This window comes from Paramormyrops kingsleyae, chromosome 1 (assembly GCF_048594095.1).
Source record: "Paramormyrops kingsleyae isolate MSU_618 chromosome 1, PKINGS_0.4, whole genome shotgun sequence".
Taxonomy (NCBI): domain Eukaryota; kingdom Metazoa; phylum Chordata; class Actinopteri; order Osteoglossiformes; family Mormyridae; genus Paramormyrops; species Paramormyrops kingsleyae.
The window spans coordinates 19,244,410-19,262,347 of record NC_132797.1 but is presented as its reverse complement, the minus strand read 5'-3'; the positions used below and the strand labels follow the sequence as shown (position 1 = coordinate 19,262,347).

Here is a 17,938-nt window from a genome sequence, read left to right as displayed (position 1 = left end):
TTTTTCGATTGTCCTGCATCATCTGACTCCATTCATCTCAACCTAGCCAACGTCAACATTCCTGCAACTTGAGTTTGGCGGCTAAAAGGAGCAGCACACTCCCCGTCGGGGAATCGAACCCCGGTCTCCCGCGTGACAGGCGGGGATACTCACCACTATACTAACGAGGAGACAGGCAAAGACCACGCCTGCCCAAACGCCTCCCGTGGCTGTGGTATACTTATGTGTTCTTCAAATTACATTGTGTTTGATGCTGTGATACCTGCATGACAGCAAACAAAATGTATTAAACTTTACTCAGTGGAAGCGTCTCTATTAAGACAAGATGAACCTATTAAATTAATGGTGAGATCTTGCCTTTTGGTTTCACAGTTCCATTCGATTATTGCTTGCTCATTTAGACCAGTGATTCAAATGAGGATTTGGGAATGACTCACACCAATTCTCTGTTGGCCATTCTCTGCGGTCAACATGCTAGAATTTTCCATTTTATTACATGTATCGGCTGTTTTCTATGCAAAGCGAAGACACTTCTCAAAGTTTCCTTAAGAACCAGCAGGAATGCCATGCCAGGTGAGTCAAGGTTGACGGGGTCCATTGTCTACACTGAAGAAGCAACCACGTCTGGTCTTGGTCCCATGGTGTAATGGCCAGCACTCTGGGCTTTGAATCCAGTGATCCGAGTTCAAGTCTCGGTGGGGCCTTTGTCTTAAGACGTGCTACTTTCTTGTATGATTCTGTGTGAAGGGACCAGCCATTGTTCCCCTGTGAGCCAAGGGAGGTGTGTCTTTGCCCGTTTGGTTCAATTATGCTGCTACTTCTTGCTCCGATCCCCTCAAGCTACCATTTACTTCCGTGTGTCAGCTGTATCACACACATACTGCAGATATATCTGAAAGGTTCACTAATGTCCAACAGGAAAGTTGTGCCGTTTTGGTCAAGGTTTGCCATGTCCATAGGCTACGGTGAAGCAGCAGCAAGACGGGAAGGGAATCCAAGGTCCCATGGTGTAATGGTCAGCACTCAGGACTCTGAATCCAATAATCTGAGTTCAAGTCTCGGTGGGACCTCCTGCCTGGATGATCGCTTACTGCGTTCCGCACGTAAGGAGCACCGGTGTTTGCTTTAACAGCATAGGCGAATTGGTTTTTTGCCGATTACTTTTTTTCGATTGTCCTGCATCATCTGACTCCATTCATCTCAACCTAGCCAACGTCAACATTCCTGCAACTTGAGTTTGGCGGCTAAAAGGAGCAGCACACTCCCCGTCGGGGAATCGAACCCCGGTCTCCCGCGTGACAGGCGGGGATACTCACCACTATACTAACGAGGAGACAGGCAAAGACCACGCCTGCCCAAACGCCTCCCGTGGCTGTGGTATACTTATGTGTTCTTCAAATTACATTGTGTTTGATGCTGTGATACCTGCATGACAGCAAACAAAATGTATTAAACTTTACTCAGTGGAAGCGTCTCTATTAAGACAAGATGAACCTATTAAATTAATGGTGAGATCTTGCCTTTTGGTTTCACAGTTCCATTCGATTATTGCTTGCTCATTTAGACCAGTGATTCAAATGAGGATTTGGGAATGACTCACACCAATTCTCTGTTGGCCATTCTCTGCGGTCAACATGCTAGAATTTTCCATTTTATTACATGTATCGGCTGTTTTCTATGCAAAGCGAAGACACTTCTCAAAGTTTCCTTAAGAACCAGCAGGAATGCCATGCCAGGTGAGTCAAGGTTGACGGGGTCCATTGTCTACACTGAAGAAGCAACCACGTCTGGTCTTGGTCCCATGGTGTAATGGCCAGCACTCTGGGCTTTGAATCCAGTGATCCGAGTTCAAGTCTCGGTGGGGCCTTTGTCTTAAGACGTGCTACTTTCTTGTATGATTCTGTGTGAAGGGACCAGCCATTGTTCCCCTGTGAGCCAAGGGAGGTGTGTCTTTGCCCGTTTGGTTCAATTATGCTGCTACTTCTTGCTTCTTGCTCAGGTCAACCAGCTGGTGTTCCTAGCACAAAACCTGGACTGAAAATATACTTGAATAGTTCAACTTCAAGTATGATTAGAGTAAGAATAACTTGAAGAGTTACTTTTTCATATTTCTGCAGGTTTTATATTTCAAACAATGTTACTGTACTGTATCAGGTTTGTTTTTTTATATTACAGATGTATCTCAGTCTACCTCAGTTTTATTTATCTTTACAAAACACTGCACATATTTTAAAAACACTTTATTTACCCGAAGGTGAACAGCTAGTGAACTTCCTAGCACTAAACTTGCACTAAATTCTCAGGTTTCTCCGTTTATATTTAACACTTTGCACTATTTTATTACACTTTATTAAGCATTTCTTACATTTTCTTTCATTTTGCACCTTAAATGTTAAGAGATAATTGTTAAGTGTTCATTGTGACTTTAGACTTACTGTATGTTTACATTTTAATTATTTGAGTGTTCCATGGTTGTTGACATGTTTCATGGGTCATAAAAAATATCAATAATTATCGATATCGACCGATATGAAACAATCATATCATGATACAGTTTTCAGCCATATCGCCCAGCCCTACTTTGAAGTCAATCCTGAACCTAATAGGAAGCCAGTAGAGAGAACTAAGAGCAGGGATTATGTGTTCGAACTTCCTGCTCCTGGTGACAATTCGTGCTGCTGTATTTTGAATATGTTTAATGTGCGACGTGTGCTCTCAGATAACAGAGCATTCCAGTAGTATAACCTGCTGTATACAAAGGGATGCATCAATTTCTCTGTGTCTTGAATAATAAGGAATCATCATAATTTGACAATTTTATATAGTTGTAAGAAGCACACATCCAATATTAATTGTATCCACATGCAATTTAAATGAGAGGCTTGTATTTATTTAAGATGATGTCTAGGTTACAGGCTGAGCTGCTGAGGGAAAATTTAGTCTTTGGAGGAGAATGCGGAATTATAGCAGGTCTATTCCTGCACTTGGCTCCACACAACTGAACCTTGGTTTTCTCTGCATTTAGTGGCTCCTCCAGCTCTTAACTTCAACTTCAACATTAAAGCAATTAGCTGAAGTGACAATAGATGAGGTGTCATAAGGTATAACTGAAATGTATTTCTGGGCGTCGTTGGCATAGTACTGACCTAACCATGTAAACCAAATCCTCGTGATGATACAAACTTACCAACAGTTCACTCTGACTTCGTTATGGCTTAGATTCTGCTGAGGGGCAGTTACTCTCAGAAACCATAGGAAACTGCAACAATTCAAAGTGAAATGCAAAGGGAACTTAAGAAGCTGAGGCCATGAAAATATATTGCAGCAAGTGGGGAATTACCATGATGTGTGTCGGGTGGCCCTGAAGGCTGCACCCACAATGATACAGGTCGTATGGCCCATTTGCGATGTCACCCCTCGATAGGACTGAACCAGGACTCCAGCTCAGATGGTGCTCACCCCGGGGATCACCCGGACATGTGGGAAGGCAGAGAGCATGGATGGTCAGAACATGTGTTGACACATAAGCGGACAAGCATAGTAGTTCCTTTAAGTTCCTTATATGTAAGTAGGATAACTTTGAAGTCAGCTCTAAACCTAACAGGAAGCCAATGCAGGGAACTAAGAACAGGGATTATGTGTTCATACTTCCTGCTCCTGGTCACAATTTGAGCTGCTGCATTTTGAACATGCTGCAAGGTACTTAGCGTGCAGTGTGTGCACCCAGATAACAGAGCATTACAGTAGTCTAACCTACTGTATACAAAGGCATGTATCAATTTCTCTGTGCCTTGAATAGTAAGAAATCATCAAAGTTTGGCGATTTGGTGTAGCTGTAAGAAGAATGCATTTACATGTGATTTAAATGAGAGGCTTGTACATCTAACATGACACCTAGGTTATGGGCTGAGCTGCTGAGGGAAAAGTTCAGCCCTTTGGAGTGAAGTACGGAGATTATAATATTCCTAATATCTGCAGACCTGCCTATACTGTTAAAGCAAACACCGGTAACCCTTACGTGCGGAACGCAGTAAGCGATCATCCAGGCAGGAGGTCCCACCGAGACTTGAACTCGGATTACTGGATTCAGAGTCCTGAGTGCTGACCATTACACCATGGGACCTTGGATTCCCTTCCCGTCTTGCTGCTGCTTCACCGTAGCCTATGGACATGGCAAACCTTGACCAAAACGGCACAACTTTCCTGTTGGACATTAGTGAACCTTTCAGATATATCTGCAGTATGTGTGTGATACAGCTGACACACGGAAGTAAATGGTAGCTTGAGGGGATCGGAGCAAGAAGTAGCAGCATAATTGAACTAAACGGGCAAAGACACACCTCCCTTGGCTCACAGGGGAACAATGGCTGGTCCCTTCACACAGAATCATACAAGAAAGTAGCACGTCTTAAGACAAAGGCCCCACCGAGACTTGAACTCAGATCACTGGATTCAAAGCCCAGAGTGCTGGCCATTACACCATGGGACCAAGACCAGACGTGGTTGCTTCTTCAGTGTAGACAATGGACCCCGTCAACCTTGACTCACCTGGCATGGCATTCCTGCTGGTTCTTAAGGAAACTTTGAGAAGTGTCTTCGCTTTGCATAGAAAACAGCCGATACATGTAATAAAATGGAAAATTCTAGCATGTTGACCGCAGAGAATGGCCAACAGAGAATTGGTGTGAGTCATTCCCAAATCCTCATTTGAATCACTGGTCTAAATGAGCAAGCAATAATCGAATGGAACTGTGAAACCAAAAGGCAAGATCTCACCATTAATTTAATAGGTTCATCTTGTCTTAATAGAGACGCTTCCACTGAGTAAAGTTTAATACATTTTGTTTGCTGTCATGCAGGTATCACAGCATCAAACACAATGTAATTTGAAGAACACATAAGTATACCACAGCCACGGGAGGCGTTTGGGCAGGTGTGGTCTTTGCCTGTCTCCTCGTTAGTATAGTGGTGAGTATCCCCGCCTGTCATGCGGGAGACCGGGGTTCGATTCCCCGACGGGGAGTATGCTGCTCCTTTTAGCCGTGAACTAAAGAAAGCCGCCAAACTCAAGTTGCAGGAATGTTGACGTTGGCTAGGTTGAGATGAATGGAGTCAGATGATGCAGGACAATCGAAAAAAAGTAATCGGCAAAAAACCAATTCGCCTATGCTGTTAAAGCAAACACCGCTGCTCCTTACGTGCAGAACGCAGTAAGCGATCATCCAGGCAGGAGGTCCCACCGAGACTTGAACTCGGATTACTGGATTCAGAGTCCAGAGTGCTGACCATTACACCATGGGACCTTGGATTCCCTTCCCGTCTTGCTGCTGCTTCACCGTAGCCTATGGACATGGCAAACCTTGACCAAAATGGCACAACTTTCCTGTTGGACATTAGTGAACCTTTCAGATATATCTGCAGTATGTGTGTGATACAGGTGACACACGGAAGCTGCCCTGATGCATGTGACAATATTAGCTTTGTGATCGTCATGGGCGAGCGGTGTAGGGAAGAGGGAAGGACGCACAACGGTAACAGAAAACCAAGTCTTTAATAAGAAAATCCAAAAACAATCCAGGAAAACACAAGTCAATCCAGGTTCCTCTGAGTTTATTAGTTTCACCTGTGCCCTGTTTCCCTGGTCTTTGTTAACTAGTCTCACCTGTCCTGTGTTAGTCTCGTTACCCCTTTAGTATTTTAGTTCCTGCTTCTGTTTAGTTCTTCAGTGTTTCATTGCGTGCGTGTGTTGTGCCTCACGGCGCACGGAGAACAGAAGCTCAGGAAGCCAGAAGTCGGGGTGAAGTCGGGGTGAAGTCGGGGTTTTAATAGGAACAGCAACGATAGGGACAGGTAAAACAAGGGGTAACATTACAATGACCGGACTGGGGAAACAAACGGAAACGCGGACTAAATACAATGGACTGATGACAACGATCAGGAACAGCTGGTAAACACGGGGAATCCACATGGGGTTAACGAGGGGGCGTGGCACACGAAAGGAGCGGACGATCGGGGCATGACAGCGTGTGTGCGTGCGTGCGTTGTTGTGGATTGTGTTTCATAGTAGATGTTAGATGTTAATCCGGTTTTTGTTATTTAGTTTTTGTTAATTAATCCCTTTTTAGTTTTTGACCCCTCGTGGTCCTTTTTGGTTTGTTGTGTTTGAAGTGTTTTCTGTTTGTTTAATAAACCCCATCTGTCTCGGAGCCGCCAGTGGGTCGTCCACCCTTTTTGTGCCCGATGCCACATCCTCGTGTCCGAGCCGCCCGGAGCCATGACAATAGGTGTTCCTGTGTGAGTGAATTGTGTGCGAGTGTGGCCTGTGATGGATTGTTCCCTGCCTTGTTCTCCCCTGTGACCTCAAACAGTACAAGCAGTCACAGAAAATGAATGGATGGATGGAGTTTTCAGACAAAATCTAAGGCAAAAGTGAGGTGGTAAAAATCTAAGCAGATGGAGTCCAGCTCCTTTTGGGAATTCCCAGGCATTCTCATGTCATCTTCTCCTAGGACCTGTTGATTGGAGGCAGCCTGGAACAGCTCCTTTGGGAGTCAATAAGGTGGCATCCTTGCAAGATGCCTGATGAACCAATATTTGACAGATCTGTCCCTTTTTTACCTTACTATGTAAAATACATGGACCCAAGTAATGTTTGTTGTAGGGTATTTTAATGAGTTTGAACATCGCTTGTTATGGACAATCCATCTCATACACATTACATTAACACAAATTTAATTTCTGGCTCACGTCCTGGCAACCAGTCCTCCTCATAATGAGCCTCCGGGTATTTCCTAAGGTGTTCTTTGAAGGCCCACAGATTTTGTAGACCCATAGATTTTATAGGTGGCACCCTTCCAAGCACTTCACACACTGTCTCTAAGAAGGATGGACACTCACTCTGTAGGTTATTGTATACACAGACTGACAGTCACATAGAGGCAGAACATCAGGCTCGGACATGTGAATATCCCCACCCCTGCCTGAAGTCTTTTCATCAGAGAGAGATCCAGAATAGGAAATAAACCACACCTGATTAAAGTGATTATGAGATTTGGTTTTAGAGCCCACATTATACATGGAAATAATGCAGACTATATCTACCTAATGCTTTTCTCCATCCCTGTCAGAGTCCTGATCTGCCCAAAGAGAGTTGTTCCACCTTTCCAAAGCTTGTATCCATTGCCATGGTCTGGACCCTTCTCAGTCCTTCTTGCTGGCCAGCTCTCACTGTAGCTTATCCAGACATTTCCCCTTGTGGGATGCAGACCCATGTGATGGCTTCATGTAGCCAATTCTGGTCCAGTGGAGTTGTGTATGATCCAGTCTCCGGGTTCTCTCCAGCAAACACCATGCCCAAGCCCTATTGCATGAGTGGTTGGTACTAACCCTAGTCAGGTACCCACCATACCTGGAGCTCAAGCTTCACACAACATTGCTCTGTGAGCCTCAGATGTACAGTAGCCCCTCCATCCATCAAGTGCACCATCTATGGTGGAATCCACACACCATATTCTGTTAAATAGATGGAATTGGGCATAATCAGAGCTAACGGTTTACACACAAAGTAGATGAATTAAAAAAAATATATATATATAGAAGTTATATTATGGGGCAATATTTATTAACCACAACAGAGAATGAAGGCTTTTACTTACCTGGGAAAAGATGATAATGATGCAAATGCTGCAATGTTGATGAGTGCTTTTCATGTGTTTTATTGCTGAAACCGCATACATAAAATAAGAGTAGACAGATGGCAGTATTGTAGCACAACTTCAATACAATTCATTTTATATTATTTTGGCAACCTGTACTGGATGAATGATTAATAATTGCATGATGAGGCAGTAACTATATGAAAATACTTGAGTAGAGATTAAACTTTTATTACCCATTCATAATTAGAAAATACGGAAGCTCCAATTTATGCTGAAATGTATTTGTTCCCTAGTATTTTTTGTCATACCCTATCAAATAAACAAAGAATAAACATAAAAACAAGCAATATGACTGTTGCTTCAGTTACTAATGAAATGAAAAGTGAGTGCCGGCATCAATAACTGTTCAATTTTTCTAATTGCATTTAATAAAATGCTGCAGCTTGCAAAAAGGGCGTATCATGCTACTATGCACTGTGACAGGGAACCATAAATAACCAGTTTTAATCATACTTTCAGACCTTTTTGGATTTTACATCTGTATTAAAATTAATGATGTCATTGAAATGTATTTACTTGGTCTCTACATTATTACCACCCCCAGGTGAAGCGAATACAGTTGAAATCTCATAAAAATGGCACATTTCAGGATCTAGAATATATTACACAGTAAACTAACATTTCATACTCATGGTGCATTTGTTGAATTTAAAAGAATTGGGCAAGGATAAAAATCTGGGCCCGTATTCACAAAGCATTTTATTTTACTATGAAATTGCATTAAAAGTTTTTATCTAAGATTTTTTTCCTAAAACTGATTCACAAAGTGACTGACAGCAACTTTTAGTAGGAAAAGAACCAACTCCTAAGCCAAGAGTAAGACTCTGTCGCTAAGGCTGACGTCAGTTCTCATGCATGAGCTTGTCTGCAATAACCATGGGGATTGGTTGATGAGAGGCCTGTTTGTGCTGGTGAAAATGTATGCGCAACATCCCATAAACACAAATATAGTGCAAACCTTTTATAGTGATCATGGTAACAGTGATCAACTGCTTATATGCATCAAAAAGCTTGGAACAGAATCATTCCTGTACAAATACTGTTCAAATAATTGGCTTATTGTAATAAAGTTACAGGTTCACTTTCGATTTTTTTTAAAACAAGACAACATATGGAAAAAAATTAAAAGTACAGTATTTTGTTTTTGATTTACTTTGATTGCCCTACTTTGCTTTGCAGTAACCCGTCTGCTTTTGGCTAATTACCTGAGGCTAATGCTGCGTACACAGAAATCATGACGGGAAAAAGAAAGTCATTTTCTCTCAATAACAAATATAGACTCATCAAAGCTTATGATAAACATGCAATAAGTATACAAATGTCAACTGGATGATAATCAGTCTGATTCACAAGCTCCACAACAATCATTATTCCCTCCTGACTGAGGTCGGTATCCTTTAAGTAATTCAGCGTTCGTTTAATGTTTTCAAGGCATTATGATGTGGATTGGCAGCAGTCATTTTGCGAGTTTGTGAGTTGGTCTTAGTGACTTAGGAGTCCTCTCGACTAGTTCTCCCAGACTTGGGTGCTACTTTTAGCGCTAAGGGACTTTGTGAATTGCTCTTATTCAAAAAAATTAGGAGTCCTACATTTAGGACTGACACACTCATAATTTTTAGGTTTTTATAGTTTCTCCTAAATCGGCAAGCTAGGAGCTACATTTAGCCTTAAGATTCTTTGTGAATACGGGCCCTGGGTAACAAGAGTCAAAACATTATGGCCAGATGACTGGGTCAGAGAATCTCCGAAACGGCAAGGCTTCTGGGGTGAGCATGTTCAGCTATGGTGAGTACCTACTGAGAGTGGTTAGGGGGGAAAAACTATGAATCGCCGACAGGGTGCTGGGCAGCCAGGTTTCGTCGATGTGGGATGTGAACAAAGGCTACCCTGCATGCTACAAACCAACAGTAGGGATACTGTGACACAAATGGTAGATAATTTCAATAATACAAATGGAAGTAAAGTGTCACGACACACAGCGCCGTGTGCCATGGAGTCCTGCTGCGTTTGGGGCTATGTTGTACTGGATGGAAAGTGAAGAGTCGTTCAATACTGCAGTGCACAAGTTAGCAGAGCATTGTAACTTCAGTGCATTAAAAAAGGAACTAATCAGGGATCAAATTGTAGTTGGAATCAGGGACAGGAAACTGTCTGAAGTCCTTCACTTAGATCCTGAGTTAATATTAGCTAAAGTGGTGCAGAAAGTATGTCAAAACGAGACTGCGAAAAAAGAACAGGTTGTGCTGCATGGGACAGAAACCAGTGAAAGCCATAATTGAACGTAGATGCCATTAGAGGGAAAAAGGCATACAAACAGATATATCAGCATCTTCAAGATGGACTGCGGTAGATGTGGTGCAGGCAAAAAACATGCTTGGAAAGACTTTCCAGCAAGAGATGCAGAATGCCATAAATGGACAGAATATTTGTTGGTGACCAGTAATATCATTAATTTTAAGCTGGACATGGGTGCAGCAGTGATGAAGGAATCACCACTGCCTAACCGGTTGGCCACAAAAACATGCAGTGCACAAAGAACTTATGCCTATCTGGCTGGTTAGTGCTGAACTCACAATGGCTGACAACCTCCTTTTAAAAGGTGACCGATTTGTAATTCCCAGGGCTCTACTAAACAAAATCTTGGTGAAGATTCACAAAGACTCCACAACTTAGCATTCAGTGTGTTGGCCGGGCCTCTCATCACAAATCCGCCAGACGATCAACGGCTGTGATACAAGCAGCCGACAGTGAGTCCACCATTGTGAGCCACTCTTTCCAATTGCAGTTCCTACTCGCCTTTGGCAAAAAGCAGGAACGCACTTGTTTGATTGGTAAAAGAACAGCTACCTGCTCATTGCTGACTATTTCTCAAGACAGATTGAAGTGGCACATCCTCACATCTTTTTCAGCCATAGTAAAATCGATTAAAGAGTTCTTTGCATTCCATGGCATTCCAGAGCAGGTGGTCTCTGATAATGACCCTCAGTTTGCATCAAAGCTATTCCAGAAGTTTGCAAAAGACTATAACTGTGTACATGGCACAAGGAATCCTTGCTGTCTGCAAGGAAACGGGGAAGCAGGGTGGGCAGGCCCTACCATTAAAGACTTATGAGCTAAGGAGAAGGACCATTGTAAAGCTTTGTTGGTCTGCAGATCTATACCTTTGGAGCAGGAATTATTTCCCTCTTGGCTGCTAATGAGGAGATACTTGCCACATTGCTACCCCAAACCTCAGCTCATCTAACCTCTAAATGGCCAAACCTGCAGGAGTTTTAGAAAAATCCTGGGGAGGGGTGGAAGCACCAGGCTAGGAACCACAATTATTTCCACAGTTCTTGTTCTCTTCCCAAGCTTCAACATAGCAAAAAGGTTTGGCATGCCACAAAGCAGGTGTGTGACCTGGACAGACACCACGATCCTACTTGGTGAAAACAGAGAGAAGGACGTTACAGGTGAAACAAACCCCACCTCCATCCCACTGGTTATGTAACTAAGAATTTTGAACCCATGTATTGGACATAATTTTTAAAAACTGACAGTACCTATGCCACTTGCAGTTCGGCTTAGCTAATCCACCTAAAAATAAGCAGGTTTGGGCCTGGTCAGTACTTGGATGGGAGACCAACTAGGAAAGTGGATAGGGGTTGGATGAGGTGTTGGTGTGGCCAAAAGGTTAGCCCATACTGTGGTCTGTGTGGATCCCAATACCTCAGAGCAGTGATGGGGACACTGTGCTGTAAAAATGTTGCCGTCCTTCATATGAGATGTAGAACTGTGATCCTGACCCTCTGAGGTCATAAAAGATCTCTGGGCATCCTTTGAATGAGTAGCGCTGGTACCTTGATGTCCTGACTGAAGTTGACCACTGTGGCCCTGTCAAATCTGGCCTCCTAAGCATCAACAACAACAACAACAAATTTATTTTTGTATAGCGCATTATCACAACATTACATTGTCCCAAAGCGCTTTACAGCATCCCCACCCAAAGCCCCCAGTGAGTAAGCCATAGGCGACAGTGGCAAGGAAAAACTCCCTAGAAGGAAGAAACCTTGGGAGGGACCAGACTCAAAGGGGGAGCCCATCCTCCAGGGGCCGGCAGGGAGAGTCAAATACAGTTTAGTCTGAAACACAAACGGGGAGCAGGGGGGAGATGACAAGCCGGTGCCAACACTTCCTCCAATCGCCAGGCAGCCAGAAGGCAGGGAGCGGGTCATACAAGGAAGATGACACTGGCAGAACGGCGAGCTGGATGCACGGTCGTCATTGGCAGTGGCGACGTCACATGTTGCAGGGTGTGCTGGACATCTTGATAGATTGAAGGCTCCAGGTAGCACCACCCAGGAGAAGGTGGTGGAAATAAATGCAATTAGTCAAAGTAAGGGAGACTATAGGCAGTGCTAAAAGTTAGATGAGTGCAATATGAAGTGCAATGCTCCGGCAGATATGGCTATGGCAGCATAAGTAGGAGGGAGAGGCAGGTGGGAATGCAGGCATGGGGAGTCCCTGAAATGTCAGCACTCCAATCCCACAAGCAATTGTGAAGCTAGAGTGACAGCACTGTCAATTCAGTTTATCCAAAGCCAATGGCACCGATCCCCACCCAGCTCTACACCTCACACTATCGGTTTAACTGGGAGTGAGAAGTTAGCTAGAGCTAGAACTAGTGTCCCTATAAGCTAAACTAAATAGGTGTGTTTTTAGTCTAGACTTGAATATTGAAAGTGAGCGTGAAACCCGCACATCCGGTGGAAGACCGTTCCACAGCTGAGGAGCTCTATAGGAGAAAGCTCTGCAGCCTGCCGTAGATCTTTCTACCCTAGGTACTAACAGATATCCCGCACCTTGAGATCGAAGCAAGCGTGGGGGATTGTATGTGGTCAGCAGATTATTAAGGTAGTCTGGTGCAAGGCCATTCAGTGCTTTATAGGTTAACAGCAGTATTTTATAGTCAATCCGAGACTTAACTGGTAACCAATGAAGGGAGGATAAGACTGGTGTGATGTGATCAAATTTTTTAGTGTTTGTGAGAACTCTGGCTGCCGCATTTTGTACCAGCTGAAGTTTATTTAAGGAACCAGACGGGCAACCAGAAAGGAGGGCATTACAGTAGTCTAGTCTGGTAGTTACGAAGGCATGTATTAATTTTTCTGCATCACGAAGTGAGAGCATCTTACGAAGCTTGGCTATGTTTCGTAGATGATAAAACGCAGTTCTAGTAATACTTCTTATGTGAGCATCAAAACATAGATCTGAATCTACTAGAAGACCAAGATTTCTAACCACTGTGTTAGGTTGTGTAGGAAGGCCACTAATGCTGAGGTGGTGAAACTTATTTCTTGCAGCCTTGGGACCAATCACCAGTACTTCTGTTTTTTTTTGTGTTTAACATTAGAAAATTTTTTGCCATCCAGCACCGAATATCTAACAGACAATCTTCTAACCGAGATAGGAGTGATGTATCATCAGGGTTAACAGATATATATAACTGTGTATCATCTGCATAACAATGAAACCCAACACCATGTTTTCTAATAATGTTACCAAGCGGTAGCATGTATAGTGTAAACAGTAGTGGGCCCAGTACTGATCCCTGTGGGACACCGTATGTGACTTTGGTGGCCTTGGATGATTCGTTGTTCACATGTGCATACTGATAGCGATCAGTTAAATATGAGCGGAACCAAGAGAGTGCTGTCCCTGTAATGCCAACTACACCTTCTAACCGGTCCAAGAGGATATTATGGTCCACAGTATCAAATGCTGCAGTTAAATCCAGTAATACCAACAGCGATATCAAGCCACGGTCAGAAGCCATAAGTAAATCATTCATTACTTTGACTAGAGCAGTTTCTGTGCTATGGTTTGGTCTAAAGCCAGACTGATATAATTCATTATTATTATTTTTTTGTAGGAAAGTAGACAACTGACGAACTACAACCTTTTCCATGATCTTTGAAATGAAAGGAAGATTTGAGATTGGTCTATAGTTTCCTAAAACACTAGGGTCAAGATTTGGTTTCTTTAGAACGGGTCTAATAACAGCCAATTTAAAAGGTTTAGGAACATATCCAAGCTTAAGAGAAGAGTTTAACACATTTAACAGGGTATTGCTAATCTGTGGTGCGATTTCCTTGAAAAATTTTGTAGGAATTGGGTCTATGAGGCTTGTAGAGGATTTACAGGAGGAAATTAAGCTCAGGAGTTCTGGGTGTTTTATAGGAATGAAAGATTCAAAAGTCTCATTATTGATAGGCATAAGACTAGCAGGAGTCTGGCAGTCATAGGTAGCTAAGGATGTGCACTGGATGGTCTGTCTAATCTTAGTTATTTTACCATTAAAGAATGTAATAAAGTCATTACTCTTAAGAGATTGTGGGACTTGCGAGTTTAATGGAGAATTCTGTGTTAACCTAGCCACGGATTCAAATAGGAATTTTGAATTGTTTTTGTTCCCGTCTATTAATCTGGAGAGATACACAGACCTAGCAGTCACTAGTGCTTGTCTGTATTTAGACAGGCTCTCTTTCCATGCAGATTTGAAAACTTCTAGTTTAGTTGAGCGCCATTTGCGCTCTAGCTTGCGTGATGCCTGTTTGAGTTCACGTGTATGATCAGAGTACCAGGGGGCAGGTTTCTTATCTCTATGCTTTATTTTCTTAAGTGGAGCTACAAGATCTAGTGTGAATTGGTGAATTCTCTTCTGTCCCTTCACCACCTGGTGAGCATACTGGCACAGAATGACTGCTGTTGCATCATCCGGGTGGGGGCCACACAATGCTGGTGGTTGAAGTGGCTCCCCATTGGTTCTGTAAAGTGTATTGAAAAGACATTTCATATAAAAATGCAACATTCATTCAACTGGTTTCCATATGAGGGTATGTTAAGATGTCAACTCTGTAGAGGAAGTATGTTTGTATGCCTACATGTATGTTTTTCAGAAAGGTCATTTTTTGCCTTATTTCAATGTACAACATTTAAACAAATTAATGCTTTGAGTTCGTATACCAAAGATTATTGATCTGTTGGAAAAATCGGAAAATTCTGTTGAAGACACAGAAATACACAGAAAAGTGTGCAAATGAGAAAAATTAATGATATTGATTCTTTTAATGTATTGCTAGGCTAAAATGGAAGGTGCACTGGTAGAATATGCAGTACCCATAATCCTGTGCAGAGGGCAGGGGAAATGACAGGGCTACTGTTGACAGATGGACAGGTCAGTAAAGACTGAGTTACATAAAACCCGATAAGTCTCTGTGTCCTCAATAATTGGTGATCTATACATACAAAGCCATGGGGCAAACATGTTAGTCAAACGTATTCCACAGATACTTAACATGTACCCAACCATCCACAGGATGCAACAAAAAACAGGACTCTTTGGTATGGGAGGTATTTTCTGCAAAAAATAAAATAAAAATGAAAATGATAAAATGAAAATACAATCTCCACTTTGCCATTTAGTTTCCAAAGTCTGTGCGCAAAAATCCTGCAAAAAATAAAATGAAAGTGAAATAGTAACATTTGCATTTTAATTTTCCACTTATGTATGAGTCAGATGTTTTTTCACGGCTTAGGTTTCTTTCAGCTTCCGAAGTCTTCAGAAGACTTTCTTATACGAAATAAATATATGTTCTAACTCAAATCTTCTATTCATACGTTATTTTGTATTTCCAAAATGTCTTGTAAAAACCGCATCATGTGCCAAACAAACATTCCCTTCTATAAGAAGCTAACTTAAGAAGCTAACTTAAGCCGCGAAATAAGACGCTGTGAATAAGAAGCTAAACGAATCAGAAGCTGCAGATAAGTAGCTAAATGAAGCCACGTGTGACTTTGCCATTATTTTGGGCGACAAGGTTGACCATGGCCAAGAATCACAAGGAGAAAGGAATCGGCAAACACACTGAGAAGCGCAGCAGTGATTAGTAGATCCGCCCACTGCCCCGCTCCGATTAACATATTTGCATGTAGTGAACTTGAAAATGAAAAGGCAAAGTAGGAAATGAAAACTCAAAATTATAAAATGAAAAGACAAAAAGCGATTTTAACTTTATATATATATATATTTTTTTTATTATTATTTTTTTTTTTACATCTGACTCATACATGAGTGGAAAATTAAAATGCAAATGGTGCTATTTCATTTTAATTTTCATTTTTGCAGGATTTTTGCGCACAGACTTTGGAAACTAAATAGCAAAGTAGAAATTGTATTTTCTTTTTATTATTTTCATTTCAATTTTATTTTTTGCAGAAAATACCTCCCATACATTGGAACCCTATCTGCGGTTTATGGGGTCCCTCCTCGGATCATTCTAAGTAGGTACTCAACATAGCTGACTGCGAGTACTCCACTAGCCATTTCTGACTATACAGTATAATGATTTCCCCCTTGTCAGTGTCACCAATAATATGCATTCAACATGTCAAGTACAAGTACAAAAAGTTATATTACCATCTAATATATCTCAGACTTTGACCCATGGCATTTTTACTAGATAGTCAACATTATTCATGTCATATGGAGATGGTTATAAGCTTTGGCTCATCTGTGTATCTTTACATAAGAACATAAGAACATATATGTGAAGGTTGATAAATGTATGTTCACAAGGTTCACATTGTGTGTTAACAATAATATTCATGGCATTGAATAGCCAGGCCCTATCAAAACGCAGCATGTGTTTTGCTTACAGCCCATTGACATAGCTGAATCACTGAAGCTACTTTTACAAAGGAACCTCAAAGGTGTCCATTAAGTTTTTCTCACTCAACTTAAAAAATAGAGAGAAAAAATATTTGTAGTCTTGGTTTTTGGAAAGGCAGTGTAGCAATTTGTACTTTGTGTTTATCTTTATAAATGCAAATTATTAAATGTTTTCATTTATTCCGTTTTATTACTTCTATCTGAGATGATTATGGAATTAGAACTACCCACTGTAAACACGGCTCTGCAAAGTCAATGGAACTGCAAGTATATAGTTTATTTTTGTTCGCCTTCACATTGGACGTGACACACCCTCTTTTTGATGGCGTGGACTTCACAGGGACCCCATGCTGACTTGGTTACTTTTGTTGTGCTTTTCAGACTCAACGTACTGCCTTAGATTTTGCTCCCACCTTTGTCCTGGATGTTTGTTTTTCTGTAATACAAACATAACAGGGGACATTTTAATGAATGTGTGCTTATAAAAATACTGTTTCAATGTAAGAATATAACACAATATATCCTTTTCCAACCACTAATTCCAAAGAATATTGGCTTCTCATAATCATAAATTATGGTTTTAATCAAGAACAGGGTAGGATTTTACTTGAGGGTGCACAAGTAACTTAGTACCTATCATAAACAAATATACACTGCAAAAAAAATTAAAATCCAAGTATAATTTTCTTTCTTTATATTTAATTTCATTAATAAACTGACTAAAACACAATCTTATGGATAAGATTTACTTGTTTGCATTTAGGCATATTGTCTTATTTTAGGAAATCTTACCAAGTACAATTTTCTTGCATTTTCAGATAATTTTGCCAGGTTTAGGCCATGTTGCCTTAAAACAAAAACAATTTATCTTAAATTTCACAGGCCATTTTTTGCAGTGTAGCAACTGTACGAAATACACAAACCATCGTGATTAATTAATGATGAATGAACATGGGGTCAGTACGTGAATAACAGTTTGTTTCTGGTTAATTAATACATTAAGCAAGAGTGTACTACTACATTATTTGTGCCACCGTAAAATGTTACTTCCAGCCTGATAACAGCTCCACTGTAAACAAAATTTAAGCAACATTATGCTGTTTCTTTGGAGTGATTTAATTGTAGGTGCTCTGTGGAAGAAAAAAAAACAGACTCTGCTGTGGCACAAGTCAGATAAATTGAAATATTGTTTTGTATATCTGGTTTCATGCAACATAGCTTGAGGAAGCCTGACCTTGGTGTTCATCTTCAAAAATGTTTTGAAGGATATATGACCATTCTGAACCCTTTTGTTAAAGCAGCTATGTATAGTTAATAGAGCACAAGAATATAGTTTGTTTTTCTTTATCTTCACCTTGGACGTCACACACCCTCCTTTTGATCAGGTACTTCATAGGGACCCCATGCTGACTTGGTTTCTTTTGTTGTACTGTACAGACCAAGCCCACTTCCCTAAATTCTACTCCAGTATTTGTTTGAGTTCGTTTTTTATTTAAATATATGTAATAAC

The 17,938-nt window shown here is 41.3% G+C and overlaps 1 protein-coding gene and 7 non-coding genes across 8 annotated transcripts in view; 4 read left to right on the top strand and 4 right to left on the bottom strand.

Annotated features, from left to right (window-relative positions):
• Positions 1-98: 98 nt before the first annotated feature.
• Positions 99-170, bottom strand: trnad-guc (transfer RNA aspartic acid (anticodon GUC)). Its single transcript has one exon. It is a non-coding gene; the product is annotated as a tRNA-Asp (tRNA).
• A 462-nt stretch (positions 171-632) lies between these two features.
• On the top strand, positions 633-704 carry trnaq-uug (transfer RNA glutamine (anticodon UUG)). Its single transcript has one exon. It is a non-coding gene; the product is annotated as a tRNA-Gln (tRNA).
• A 557-nt stretch (positions 705-1,261) lies between these two features.
• trnad-guc (transfer RNA aspartic acid (anticodon GUC)) lies at positions 1,262-1,333 on the bottom strand. Its single transcript has one exon. It is a non-coding gene; the product is annotated as a tRNA-Asp (tRNA).
• A 462-nt stretch (positions 1,334-1,795) lies between these two features.
• On the top strand, positions 1,796-1,867 carry trnaq-uug (transfer RNA glutamine (anticodon UUG)). Its single transcript has one exon. It is a non-coding gene; the product is annotated as a tRNA-Gln (tRNA).
• Positions 1,868-4,417: 2,550 nt separating this feature from the next.
• Positions 4,418-4,489, bottom strand: trnaq-uug (transfer RNA glutamine (anticodon UUG)). The gene has a single exon. It is a non-coding gene; the product is annotated as a tRNA-Gln (tRNA).
• Positions 4,490-4,951: 462 nt separating this feature from the next.
• trnad-guc (transfer RNA aspartic acid (anticodon GUC)) lies at positions 4,952-5,023 on the top strand. The gene has a single exon. It is a non-coding gene; the product is annotated as a tRNA-Asp (tRNA).
• Positions 5,024-5,231: 208 nt separating this feature from the next.
• Positions 5,232-5,303, bottom strand: trnaq-cug (transfer RNA glutamine (anticodon CUG)). Its single transcript has one exon. It is a non-coding gene; the product is annotated as a tRNA-Gln (tRNA).
• Positions 5,304-9,436: 4,133 nt separating this feature from the next.
• The window catches only part of LOC111847003 (monocarboxylate transporter 2-like), a 34,603-nt gene continuing 26,101 nt past the window's right edge, over positions 9,437-17,938 (top strand). Inside the window, exon 1 of the mRNA XM_023817805.2 lies at positions 9,437-9,503. The gene's annotated coding sequence lies outside the window, so the exon portion shown is untranslated. The remainder of the gene's footprint in view (positions 9,504-17,938) is intronic.